The following is a 13892-nucleotide window of genomic DNA, read 5'->3' as shown; positions in this document are numbered from 1 at the left end:
TGTAGTTCTCGAGAATGGAATCCGAATGGTCTTTTCCTAGCAGACCCTAAAGAACTAGTCTTCTCCCCCCATTCTGAATTTTTATTTTTTTAGGTTTTACGAGATGAAGACTTCCTGTGAATTAAACCATGGTCTAATGCTACACGCTTTGATCACTAAACGTAATAATGACACCCTTCTAAGTGAAATAGTATCATTAATCAGAGGTAAATTGGACGGAGTAAGAAAAGAATCTAGGAACGAAAATAATAAGTTACAGTTTGGTAAAGGAAAATCGAAATCCGCAGCGAAAAGAAGAGCACGACACCTTGAAAGATGTCACAAATGCGGAAAATGATCACACGAAGGAAAATGCTGGACAAATCAGACATATTCCAATACCGAATTCGTTACTTTATGCAGAAATGGACCGTTCATATGTTTCAAAGAAAAAACGTTAAATGCTCGAGGTTACGCCTATGTAGCTATGGAAAACCAATTAGTCCGACTATCTTATGAGTGGGCTAAAGCAGGTCACTAAGAATTCTATTTCACAGGTAAGTATGTACAGTTTTTATTTTTATTTTTATTATTTTTAACCTTTTGATAATAAACGCTAAATCATTCGCTATAAAGTATTAAATTGATACTCTATAAAATTAGGTTTTGCGACCGAAATTATTGATATCATACAAAAATTTATTACATCACTGCGAAATTTACCGTTTATTCTTAAGGTATAAATATCTTTAATTAATCAACCCAAAATATTTCATAAATTCGTCAGGAGTAAAACTAGGTAATATAGCCGAAATTACTTTACCGAAAAGAGGGGCGTATATTTTTGATAATATTTGATTGATTAAAGTGGGATAAAAGACCAAAAAGATTTTTAATTTTATTTTTACTATGTTTTTAAATTTAATATATAAATATTAATTTATTATTGTAAACTTTATAAAATCAATATATATAAGTTTGTAAATATTTGAAAAATTAATACTTTTAATATAAGTTTGTATGTATAAAAACAAAAATATAATAAAAGTTTGGTATGAATTTTTAAATTTTTAATATGACTTTTTTAATTTTATGCATTTTAAATTTAAATTTCGTGTGAATTTAAAAACAAAAATTTACTTTATTTCGTTAAGTTAAAAATATGATTTTTAAAATTCGTCGTAAGTTGAAGATTAGGTCATTGAACCGAAATTGCTTTACCCAAGGGAGGGACGAGAACTTTTATTATCATTATTTTTAATCTTATTGAATTAAGGTATGCCAAAAACATTTAAAAAACCCAAAAATCTTTGCTTTTAAAACTGCGTTTAAAATTGACAAATTTTAAAATTTTGTCGAGGGACGGACTAGGACATCGTTCCGAAACGCCCTCATCCTAAAAAGAAACAAATTTTTAAAATTTAATTTAATTATATGTTTTAAAAAGTGTAAGGTTTTATATATATATATATATATATAACAGACCCATGCGATCGCATGGGTTTTGAACTTCAACTCCATGCAATCGCATGGAGTTGATTTTCTGGCCAGGATCAAAAGGCAACGAGAGATGCTCTCTGTCTCACACTTTACACACACAACATACACGAACACACACACATATACACTCCTAAAATCACCATTTTTCACCAAAATTTCACCAAATTTCATCCTACAATCCGCTATAATCATGCCTAGGTTCGGATTCTTCAACAAAAAGGTAAAAATTACACCCATAAACTCATAAATTTTCTAGTTTTTGTGATAATTACCAATATTTTACCTAATGCAATTTTGTTAATTTCTAGTGTAATTAGAGTTTAATTGTTAGTATTTTATGCATGTGTAACCTAGATTGATGCTATTTAACATGATTTGAAGCCAAAAACTTCAAAATTTTTAGAAATCTAGGGTTTGTGTTCTTGAGCAATTTGGGGCTTTTTGATATAAACAGGTTATGGCCGATTTTTGTCATGAATTATTGCTAAATTAAATAGTGTAACATGTTTAGGTAGCTAAATGATCCAAATATTGATCCTAAACATGATTTTTGGAGATTAAAGTAGACTTTTAAGTCTAAAATTCGTGAACTTGATTAATTTGATATAATTGCCATTTGAGACTTGTTTAATTGCTAGTAATGACTATTTTGACATGTTATTTGAGTTAAATGCTTATAAATTTTGTATACATTTTCATATGTGCTTATTTGAAAAAGTGTAGAATTGTAAAAAAATGTGAAAATGTGTATAAGTTTAATTTTGATTGAACATGTTATTATGGTTAATTTAAGTTGTTATTTTGCTAACACTAATGCATATTTGGATGCACAAATTTTGTGTTTAATGTGTTTTGCAGAAAACCGATACTGCTGGTGCTTCATCATCATCTAGACAACCACAACAAGAACCTGAACCAGAATATGAGCCGCAATACGAGCCAGAACCCGAACAAGAACCACAACAGGAACAACAACATCAGCCTGATCAACATGTACCTTATTATGATCCGCTACAGTTTGATAATGAATTCATAGTAGTACCGATGCATCCACCACTAGAATACCCATCGATTCCTGAACATACATTGCATCTTAATCTGAGATTCGATAGAAGCTGGAGAGATTACCCGGCATATCAAAGTAATAAATACAAATTAGTAACAAAAGATGTAGAGGTGCCTAGGGTAATTGATTGGAATCCTTTGGAAAGGGTCCAACTTGCTGACCGTGTTAGGGAGCATTTGATCCAAAGGTATGGCAGTTCTTCTTTTACCGATTGGGAACATTTATTCACCATTCATAGACCTGTATATAAGGAATGGTGTGTTGAGCTGATGAGTACTATAGCATTAAATGTAGATGTAGATAGGCTAGATGATAGAAGTTTTCTTAGGTTTATACTTGGTCGTAGGATGTACAGGATGTCCATGCTGGACATGGCCAGGGCTTTACAGATATATACGCCCACTGAATTACTATTACCCGATTGTATGAATTTGATTTATCGTGGTGAAAGGGTAGATAGGAATTTTGATGCGAACGCCATCTGGAGGCGTATGTCAGATTATAATGTTTTTGGACGGGCAGGAACACATACCTACTTACATATTAACAAAGCCGAGCTTCGTATAATTCATATATTTTTGGCTAACTCGATTACACAGAGAGGTCACAACAAGGAGAAAATGACCATACATGATTTATTTTACCTAAAGTGTATTCGAGACCCAAGAGGCTTTGTTAATATCCCTTACTGTGTTGGTTTTTATTTTTCTAAGATGGTGAAAGGAATACAGGAAGGGGGGATTATATGACGAGGTATTTTTGTTACACTCATTGGAGAGTATTTAGGTGTAGATAAGGACCAAGGGGGTCCACTTTTGGAATGTAGGGAGCAGGTTGAGCTTTTAGGATTGAAGGTTTATGCGGGTGCTAAGGTATTAAAGAGTAGACGCAACCAGGCAATACCCTATGAAGGTAGTCATCCTCAGGTAGAGAGAGGCTCAGATGAGGAGATGGAGGAAGCAGATGACATTAGGGATGTCATTCGGGAGGCTATGACTGATGTCTATCAGCGTGTAGATGAGGTAGACATGACAAACGCGGAGAGATTTCGTCGAAGGGAGCAGTGGCAAGCCCGGAATGATTACGAGCATTCCAAGCAATGACAGCATGATAGATGGGACTATCATCAGCGTCAGATTATGAGCTGGCTGTCACCTCAGGATTACTACGTTCCGACCCGACCCGCTTACTATCCTCAACACCAGCCCGAGATGAGACCACCTTATACTCTCTACGACCCTAACCAGACATACCAGTACATCTATCACCAACCATGGAACCCGGATGACGACATGAACTGGAACCCCTATCCAGATTGATTTAGTTCCAATTGGTAATTTATATGATTTTTAATTTTTATTATTTCTGTTTATTTATGTTTAAACACATTATATTATGATATTTTTATTGTAATGTTTAATATTTTTATTTGTTGTACTAATGTTTCATATTTCATTTGAAAGTGGGATTTTAAGTCCCATTTCAAATTGCCATGCTTGTTTATATTTGTATGTATGTATATTGTCAATTGTACAAAACAGGGTAAAACAGCGCATTTTCAAAGACTGGCATTAAGTTCAGCAAAAGCTAGTACTTTTGACGACAAAACGAAAAACAAATATGATGTAACAACAAGACAGAATGAACAAATGATGTGCACCATTTATTATTCAACAAACAAACGCCAATATATTTGGAAACTTTGGTAAAATTTAATCATTTTTCTACGCTAATCACCCTCAATAATTTAAATTGTTACTGATTTCTTGCAAATGAGGGCATTTCAAGATCTTAAGTGTGGGAAGGGGTTAAATTCTTTCGGATTTTTAAAATTTTTAACTTATACACTTGGTTACCATTAAAAATACTAGTAAAGCAGCAGTTGTATTAGAATCTAGTGCTCTCTGATAATAAAGAACAGCCCTAGTCATATATACTGACTACCCAATTCTAATAAAACTTTCAAAATTTTCAATTAAATGATTTAAAAATCATGTTTATACATATTTATGAACAATAAAACTAGGTGTTAACACCAAAATTATTGTTACCTCGGAAAGGACATAAATTGAGAAACAAACCAAAATGTTAGAATTCATTTAAAATGGAATAGAGGACAATAAAAAGGCAAATAAAAGAAAATAAAAAGCCAAGTGTGGGAAAATTGACCAAGATATTTAAAACATATATCACATATTTTTGTACAAATAACTGAAGATACTTTTGCTTTGGACTAATCTAAATAGTTTTACCCAATTTACCGTAATATATTTGAAAGAAAGATGGATCTACACGATGAATCAATTCCATCGTTAAAAGGAAGTAAAGTCTTCCGAAAAAGAAACGCGCTTCTTGATTTAGGTCATGAAGTTGTCGTCCAGACCAGCTGTAGGTTGACGAAAAATCTAGAAAAGTCACCTCTAAAATCAGCAGGAAATCTACGGACCTCAGCATCAAACAGGGTTGCCAAGTGGTCAGACTTATCCTAACCATGAGAGGATCTGTCTCGTAAAATGGGGAGGGCACCGTGTAAATTAGCTTGATAAGACTAATGAATCAGATCCCCAGAAAGGATAATCTCCTTAAAGATCAAAAATCAGCTTTTAAGCCTGATATTACTCAATCCTAGAGATTGATCTTAAAGATTGAGAATTACAAACTCATGGAATTCGATGATATCTAAACTCGAGCTTGAACGAGAAAATATTTTGATCAAATTACAAACCGATTTGTTTTCTAAAAACCCATTTTCAATGCGTTCATTACCATTGAACGTAAAATCCTAGGAATTCACCTGGAATTCATTAGGTCACCTGAACCAAATCAGGTGTCAACCGTAAGAACGGTGGTTGCATAGCATGGTCAAAGATAGGACCTTGTGCCAGACTGGAAAATTATAAGGGTGAGCTTTACTATTGCTCCTACAAAGGATAGTAATTGTATCCGACACGTTATAGACCATAAATAAAAGCATGTAAGGGGACATTGCCTTAATAGTTGCTTGTTCAATGCTTTCCTTTACAACTGGACGGTAGTTTACCGAATGGTAATATACGGAGCAAGTATACTGGACGTGTTGCTTTCCAAATACAAGGTTAGCAAGTGGGTGACACAAAACCATAAGTTTTGAGCTAAAATTTTCAAAAATGAAACCAACCAAACCCACAAAAACAATTTACAACCGGTGAAGGGTTATTCCGGAAAACTTATCTAGGGTAAAAGCTAGATCGTATTCTCAAAAGATCAAATGTTTTCATAAAGATCCAATTTTCTTAAGGATCTAAATTTTAATAGTCATGTGGGACTGTAAACCACATCGTTACTACCATTGTTTATACCGCCGTATAGAAATCACTGATGTACAAAGTGTGAAGAATAAAGAAGAGATTCTAGTATTTTTTTATTTCAAGACTATATTGCTTGAGGACAAGCAACGCTCAAGTGTGGGAATATTTGATAATGCTAAAAATGAACATATATTTCATTGCATTATCCCTCAAGAAAGACAAGCTTTTAGTTGCAATTGTTCTATTTACAAGTGATATTCATTTAAATAATAAAAGGTGAAGACAAAAGACAGATTCGACAAATTGAAGACGCAAACGACCAAAAAGCTCAAAAGTACAAAATACAATCAAAGTAATTATTGATGAGAAACGTCTCAAAATTACAAGAGTACAAGATGCGAAACGCAAATTACAAGATATTAAATTGTACGCAAGGATGTTCGAAAAACCGGAACCGAGACATGAACCAGCTTTCAACGTACGACGCAACGGACCGAAAGTTACAAATTAATTATGTATATAAATATAATATAATATATAATTAATTATATAAATTATATATTTATATTATATTTATATAATTAAATCTGTCGGCAGACTAAGATCCAAGCTTGTGTGAGCTGGATTCCACAGCTCCGCACTCGCGGAGCTTTGAAGACCAAAAAGGCCGCACTCGCGGAGCCCACAAAATCAGAAATCCACCTATAAAAGGCCATGCAATTCGACGGATTATTTACTTTATTTTCTTTTCATCATACGTAAAAATATATATATATATTATAATTTTAATTTTAATTTTAATTTTAATCCTAATAATAAGGGTATATTAGCGAATGTTGTAAGGGTGTAAGTCGAAATTATGTCCGTGTACCACTACGCTAATAACACCCACTGTAAGTTATGTTTATGTTATTTTCAATAATGTCTTGTAGCTAAATTATTATTATGATTATTTTATACCGAAGTAATCGTGATGTTGGGCTAAATATTAAAATTGGATAATTAGGCTTTGTACCATAATTGGGGTTTAGACAAAAGAACGACACTTGTGTAAATTAGACCATGGGCTATTAATGGGCTTTATATTTGTTTAACTAAATGATAGTTTGTTAATTTTAATATAAAGATTTACAATTGGACGTACCTATAAATAACCATATACACTCGATCGGACACGATGGGCGGGATATTTATATGTACGAATAATCGTTCATTTAACCGGACACGGGAATGGATTAATAGTCACTAGAATTATTAAAACAGGGGTGAAATTATGTACAAGGACACTTGGCATAATTGATAACAAAGTATTAAAACTTTGGGTTACACGCAGTCGATATCCTGGTGTAATTATTAAACAAAGTATTAAGACCTTGTTACAGTTTAAGTATCCAATTAGTTGGAATATTTGACTTCGGGTATAAGGATAATTTAACGAGGATACTCGCACTTTATATTTATGACTGATGGACTGTTATGGACAAAAACCAGACGGACAAATTGAATAATCCAGGACAAAGAACAATTAACCCATGGGAATAAACTAAAATCAACACGTCAAACATCATGATTATGGAACTTTAAATAAGCATAATTCCTTTATTTTCATATTTAATTGCACTTCTAATTATCACATTTTTATTTATTGTCATTGTATTTAATTGCACTTTTAATTATCGCACTTTTTAATTATCGTAATTTTATTTTATCGCACTTTTATTATTCGCAATTTCATTATCGTTATTTACTTTACGCTTTAAATTAAGTCTTTTATTTATTTAATATTTTACATTAGGTTTTAACTGCGACTAAAGTTTTAAAAATCGATAAACCGGTCATTAAATGGTAAAAACCCTCCTTTATAATAATAATATTACTTATATATATATTTGTATTTTTATAAATTAAAACTAATATAGCGTTAAGCTTTGTTTAAAGATTTCCCTGTGGAACGAGTCGGACTTACTAAAAACTACACTACTGTACGATTAGGTACACTGCCTATAAGTGTTGTAGCAAGGTTTAGGTATATCCATTCTATAAATAAATAAATATCTTGTGTAAAATTGTATCGTATTTAATAGGTTTTCCTAGTAAAATATACACTATTTCATATACGCCTCGCATAACATCAGCAAACTAGCAAACAAATGAATGTGGTCTGATCCAGCTGGCCATGCGATCGTATGGCCTGGAAGAGTAATTTCCATGCGATCGCATGGCTGTAACAGTGTGGCCACATCTATAAATTGAAGCATTTTTCGGACGAATGATGGACACAGAATTCAATCTATCTCTCACTCTCTTAAATATATATTATATTTATATTTAATAATTTTAATTTTAATTTAAGATTAATAATAATAAGGTTATAGTGGCGAATGTTTTAAGTTTGTAAGTCAAAACTCTGTCCGTGTAACACTACGCGATTAATACTCATTGTAAGTTATGTTCAACCATTTTAAATTAATGTCTCGTAGCTAAGTTATTATTATGTTTATTTACGCCGAAGTAATCGTGATGTTGGGCTAAATATTAAAGACGAGGTAATTGGGCTTTGTACCATAATTGGGTTTTGGACAAAAGAACGACACTTGTGGAAATTAGACTATGGACTATTAATGGGCTTTATATTAACTAAACGATACCTCGCTAATTTAATATAAAGGTTACAATTTGACGTATCTATATATAACCACATACGCTTAATCGGGTACGGTGGGAGGGATATCTATAAATACTAATACTCGTTCATTTAACCGAACATGGGGATGGATTAATAGTCAATGGACTCATTAAAACAGAGGTGAATTACATACAAGGACACTTGGTGTAATTGATAATAAAGTATTAAAACCTTGGATTGCACACAGTCGATAACTTGGTGTAATCATTAACAATGTATTAAACCTTATTACAGTTTAAGTCCCCAATTAGTTGGAATATTTGACTTCGGATATAAGGATAATTTGACGAGGACACTCGCACTTTATATTTATGACTGATGGACTGTTATGGACAAAAATCGTATGGACATTTTGAATAATCCAGGACAAAGGACAATTAACCCATGGTAATAAACTAAAATCAACACGTCGAACATCATGATTACGGAAGTTTAATTAAACATAATTCCTTTATTTTATATATTATCGCACTTTTAATTATCGTACTTTTTAATTATCGCAATTTTATTTATCATCATTTTATTTATCGCACTTTAAATTATCGCACTTTTATTATCGTTATTTACTTTACGCTTTAAATTTAGTTGTATTTATATTTAATATTTTACATTAGGTTTTAATTGTGACTTAAGACATAAAATCGACAAACCGGTCACTAAACGGTAAAAACCCCCTTTTTATAATAATAATAATAATAATAATACTTTTATATATATATATATATATATATATATATATATATATATATATATATATATATATATATATATATATATATATATATATATATATATAGTTTAAAAATATAGCGTTAAACTTGGCTAGCTCCCTGCGGAACAAACCGGACTTACTAAAAACTACACTACTGTACGATTAGGTACACTGCCTATAGTGTTGTAGCAAGGTTTAGGTATATCCACTCTATAAATAAATAAATAACTTGTGTAAAATTGTATCGTATTTAATAGTATTTCGTAGTAAAAATATAACTATTTCGTATAAACCTCGCATAACATCAAGTATTTTTGGCGCCGCTACCGGGGACTTCAACAACGCCGAAAGTGAAACGCTATAAAAAAATTTGTTAAGTTTTTTTAAACTATTTTTGTAAAAATATAAAAAGTTTTTAAATATAAAAATTTAAAAACATAAAAAGAAAAATATATTTCTATATTTTTAAGTGTTTAAATTAAAAAGTTTATATTTTTTATTTCTTTTGTTAAAAATTAAAACTAATAAGTAAATTTTTTTTTTAGTTTTTATTACATTTTATTTTCTATAAAATATAAAACAGAAAAAAAAAAAGAAGTAAAAAGTATTCGGGCCTACACTGTAGCAGCCCAATATTTGATCTAGAATTCAGGCCCATGTGACCGCATGGATCGGACGACTAAAACTCATGCGATCGCATGAGTTAGTCTAACAGCAAACCTACAGTTAGTCTAACAGCAAACCTAGTACACAATAATTACACAGTTAGGGTTTAAATTAATTATTATTATTATTATTAACCTAATTAGGGTTAGTTTAAATAATAATTAGTTTTAGTTTTTATTTAAATTGTGTTTTTAAGTTTTAATTAAGTTTTTGTTATTACTTTTATAAAATAAGTAGTATAAAAATAATTTTTTTATAAAAATTTTATTTTTATAACTTTAAGTTTTATTTTTATATTTCATATCTTTTTATTAGTTTAATTCGTAATTTGTATTTTTCGTTCGTAATTAGTTTTAAGTCTACTATTTCGCCGTAGTTATTTTTATTTCTAAATTTTTAGGCTTTGCCATAAAATCCCTTAAGTGTTTTTTCTTTAAATTAAGATTTAGGTGCTTTAGAATTTTGCGACGTTGTTTATAAATTTTAGTACCTTTTAAGTAATTGTCGTTTTTCGTTTAGATTCCTTTTTAAGTTTCGACGCACTACTTTCTTATTATTTTTCGACCTTTATTTTCCGACGCCTATTTTTTTTCGACTTCTTATTTTTCGACGCACTTTTTCTTTTTCATTTCGACGCTCTAGTTTTTAGGACATACAATTTTCTATTTCTTCTCTAAAATTTCAAAACGAAAAAAAAAAATTATTTTAAGTGGTTAAATTAATAGACATCCAAAATTTTCTGGTTCGTAGTAATAGTTGGATTTGTTAGTGGCGAGTTGTGGGCTTCCGATTTAAAGGGTCCTAGCTACCTGCTGCATCTATTAGCTATTCGAAACGTGGGAAAAATCAGAAAAGTCTATTAATTTGATAACTTATATAATTTTTATCTTTATAACTAATAGGATATTCAGTGAATGCACCGAGCAAAACGTTCACCACCTTTCATACGTTCACCACCTGTAACTCGATCAAGACATCTAGCCAATATTGTCGCCGTTGATTTTTCTTTAGAATCGTCATCTAGTCGACCAAGTACTCCGATTCAAATTTTTGATAATCCATTTTTTGAACCCGACCTCACAATTGAGAATCCGGTGGATATTCAGGGACAATTCAGAGATCCTAAACCACTAATCATTCTTCCTGAACCACAAATCACTCATACAGAGATCGTCGAGGAAGAAACCATTAAGTCAGAATCCTCTAGTGATTCAGATTCAACAAATTCAATCATGGAAAATCTGAAACCTCTAAGCATGGAAGACCGAATGAGAGCTAAACGCACTGGCCAAGGTCACACAATTACTCAACCTGACATTAATGCACCAGATTATGAAATTAAAGGACAAATCCTACACATGGTAACTAATCAATGCCAATTTAGTGGTGCGCCGAAGGAAGATCCAAATGAACATCTTCGAACCTTTAATAGGATCTGTACTCTATTTAAAATCAGAGAAGTTGATGATGAACAGATATATCTCATGTTATTTCCTTGGACTTTAAAGGGAGAAGCCAAGGATTGGTTAGAATCGTTACCTGAAGGGGCGCTTGATACATGGGATGTCTTAGTTGAAAATTTTCTTAAACAATTCTTTCCGGCATCTAAAGCCGTGAGACTTCAAGGAGAAATTGTTACGTTTACGCAAAAGCCAAATGAAACTCTATATGAGGTGTGGACAAGATTTGGAAAGTTGTTGAGAGGATGTCCGCAACATGGTTTAGATACTTATCAAATAGTATAAATATTCTACCAAGGATGCGATATTACTACACGAAAAGACATCGACATAGCAGCTGGTGGTTCCATTATGAAGAAAACCGCAACTGAAGCTTACAAAATTATTGATAACACTGCTTCCCACTCACATGAGTGGCATCAAGAAAAAGATATCGTTAGATCATCTAAAGCGGCTAGAGCCGATTCTAGCCATGACTTTGATTCCATGTCCGCAAAGATAGATGCTTTCGAGAGACGAATGGAAAAGATGACTAAAGATATTCACTCAATACGAATTAGTTGTGAGCAGTGTGGAGGACCATATTTGACAAAAGATTATCTCAGTATTGAACAAACAATGGAACAAAGAGAGAATGTTTCATACATGAACCAAAGGCCTGGAAATAATTTCCAAGGTAATTATCAACCGCCAAGACCAAACTATAATCAAAATCAGAATTATAACCGAAATGTTCCATACAACAACCAATAAGGTCCTAGCAATCAACAAGTATCTAATAATACTTACAATCAGCAAAGACCTATTTTTCAAAATAAACCACCACAAACCGATGATAAAAAGACAAATTTAGAAGACGTGATGTCGAAGCTAGTTGAATCTCAAACGCAGTTTTTCACATCTCAGAAACAAACCAATGAACAAAATGCTCAAGCCTTTAGAAATCAACAAGCTTCTATTCAAAATCTGGAACAAGAAGTAAGCAACCTAGCAAGGTTGATAGGTGAAAGAAAACCGGGAAGTCTACCTAGCGATACAAATGCTAACCCCCGAAATGAAACAGCTAAAGCCATTACTACAAGAAGTGGTATTACACTTAAACCACCTGAAATACCTGAAATTTCTGATGACGCTATTCCTACTCCACAAGAACCACAACCTAAACAAGATAAGGAAACAGAACCGGTGATTGAAAAGGTTAAAGAAGTTAACATAGTTAAAGCAAAACCTTTTGTTAAACCATACCAACCACCACTTCCTTAAAAAAGTAAAATAAGAAAAGAAAGACTTGAAGCCGAGCAATCCAAATTCCTGGATATGTTTAAACAAATAAATGTCAATCTTCCTTTCATTAATGTGAGTTTAGGAATGCCTAGGTATGCCAAATTCTTGAAAGATCTAATCACAAATAGAAAGAAAATGGAAGAACTCTCGGCTGTTACCATGAATGCTAATTGTTCTGCAGTACTGTTGAATAAGATACCAGAAAAATTATCAGATCCAGGAAGTTTCACAATTCCATATTTTCTGGGTAGTCTTACTTAAATAGAAGCATTGGCAGACTTAGGTGCTAGTATAAATTTATTGCCATATTCATTATACACTAAACTAGACCTCGGAGAATTAAAACCAACACGAATAAGCATACAACTAGCCGATCGATCAGTAAAATATCCTAGAGGGATAATGGAGAACATGCTAGTTAAAGTTGGTACTTTAGTATTTTTAGTAGATTTTGTTATTCTGGACATGGAAGAAGATTCTCGAGTTCCTCTTATATTAGGAAGACCATTCTTAAACACGGCTAAAGCAATAATAGACGTGTTCGGTAAGAAACTGGCCCTAAGTATAGAGGACGAGAGTGTTACCTTTTCTGTTGATAGAGCCATGCAACAACCGCAATCTGCAGATGATACATGTTATTATATTCAAACTATAGATTCGCATGCAGAATTGTTAGAAGAATTTTCAGAATTACAAGGAACAGGAGAATGTTCTTTAGGAGAAGGAACTGAACCAATTGATGAAACTGAAATGTTAGCTACACTTATGGCTAATGATTACGAATCAACAACAGAAGAACTTCAAATGCTAAAAGAGGAAGACAGATATCGATATAAATCATCGATAGAAGAACCACCGATATTAGAGTTAAAGCCACTTCCAAACCATTTGGAATACGCTTATTTACATGGTGAATCTGAATTACCTGTAATAATATCGTCTTCTATTACGGAAAATGAAAAATCTCAACTCATTTCTGTGCTAAAAGCTCATAAACCAGCTATTGAATGGAAGATTCATGACATTAAAGGCATAAGTCCTTCGTATTGCACACATAAAATCCTTATGGAAGAAGGTCATAAAACATATGTGCAACGCCAACGAAGACTAACTCCAAATATGCAAGATGTTGTTAAGAAAGAAATTTTTAAACTGCTCGATGCAGGTTTAATTTATCCAATCTCTGATAGTCCATGGGTAAGCCCAGTTCAATGTGTACCTAAGAAGGGTGGCATGATTGTCATTAAAAATG

The sequence above is a fragment of the Rutidosis leptorrhynchoides genome, chromosome 1 (genome assembly GCF_046630445.1).
Source record: "Rutidosis leptorrhynchoides isolate AG116_Rl617_1_P2 chromosome 1, CSIRO_AGI_Rlap_v1, whole genome shotgun sequence".
NCBI classification, from domain to species: domain Eukaryota; kingdom Viridiplantae; phylum Streptophyta; class Magnoliopsida; order Asterales; family Asteraceae; genus Rutidosis; species Rutidosis leptorrhynchoides.
This window is presented reverse-complemented; position numbering follows the sequence as displayed.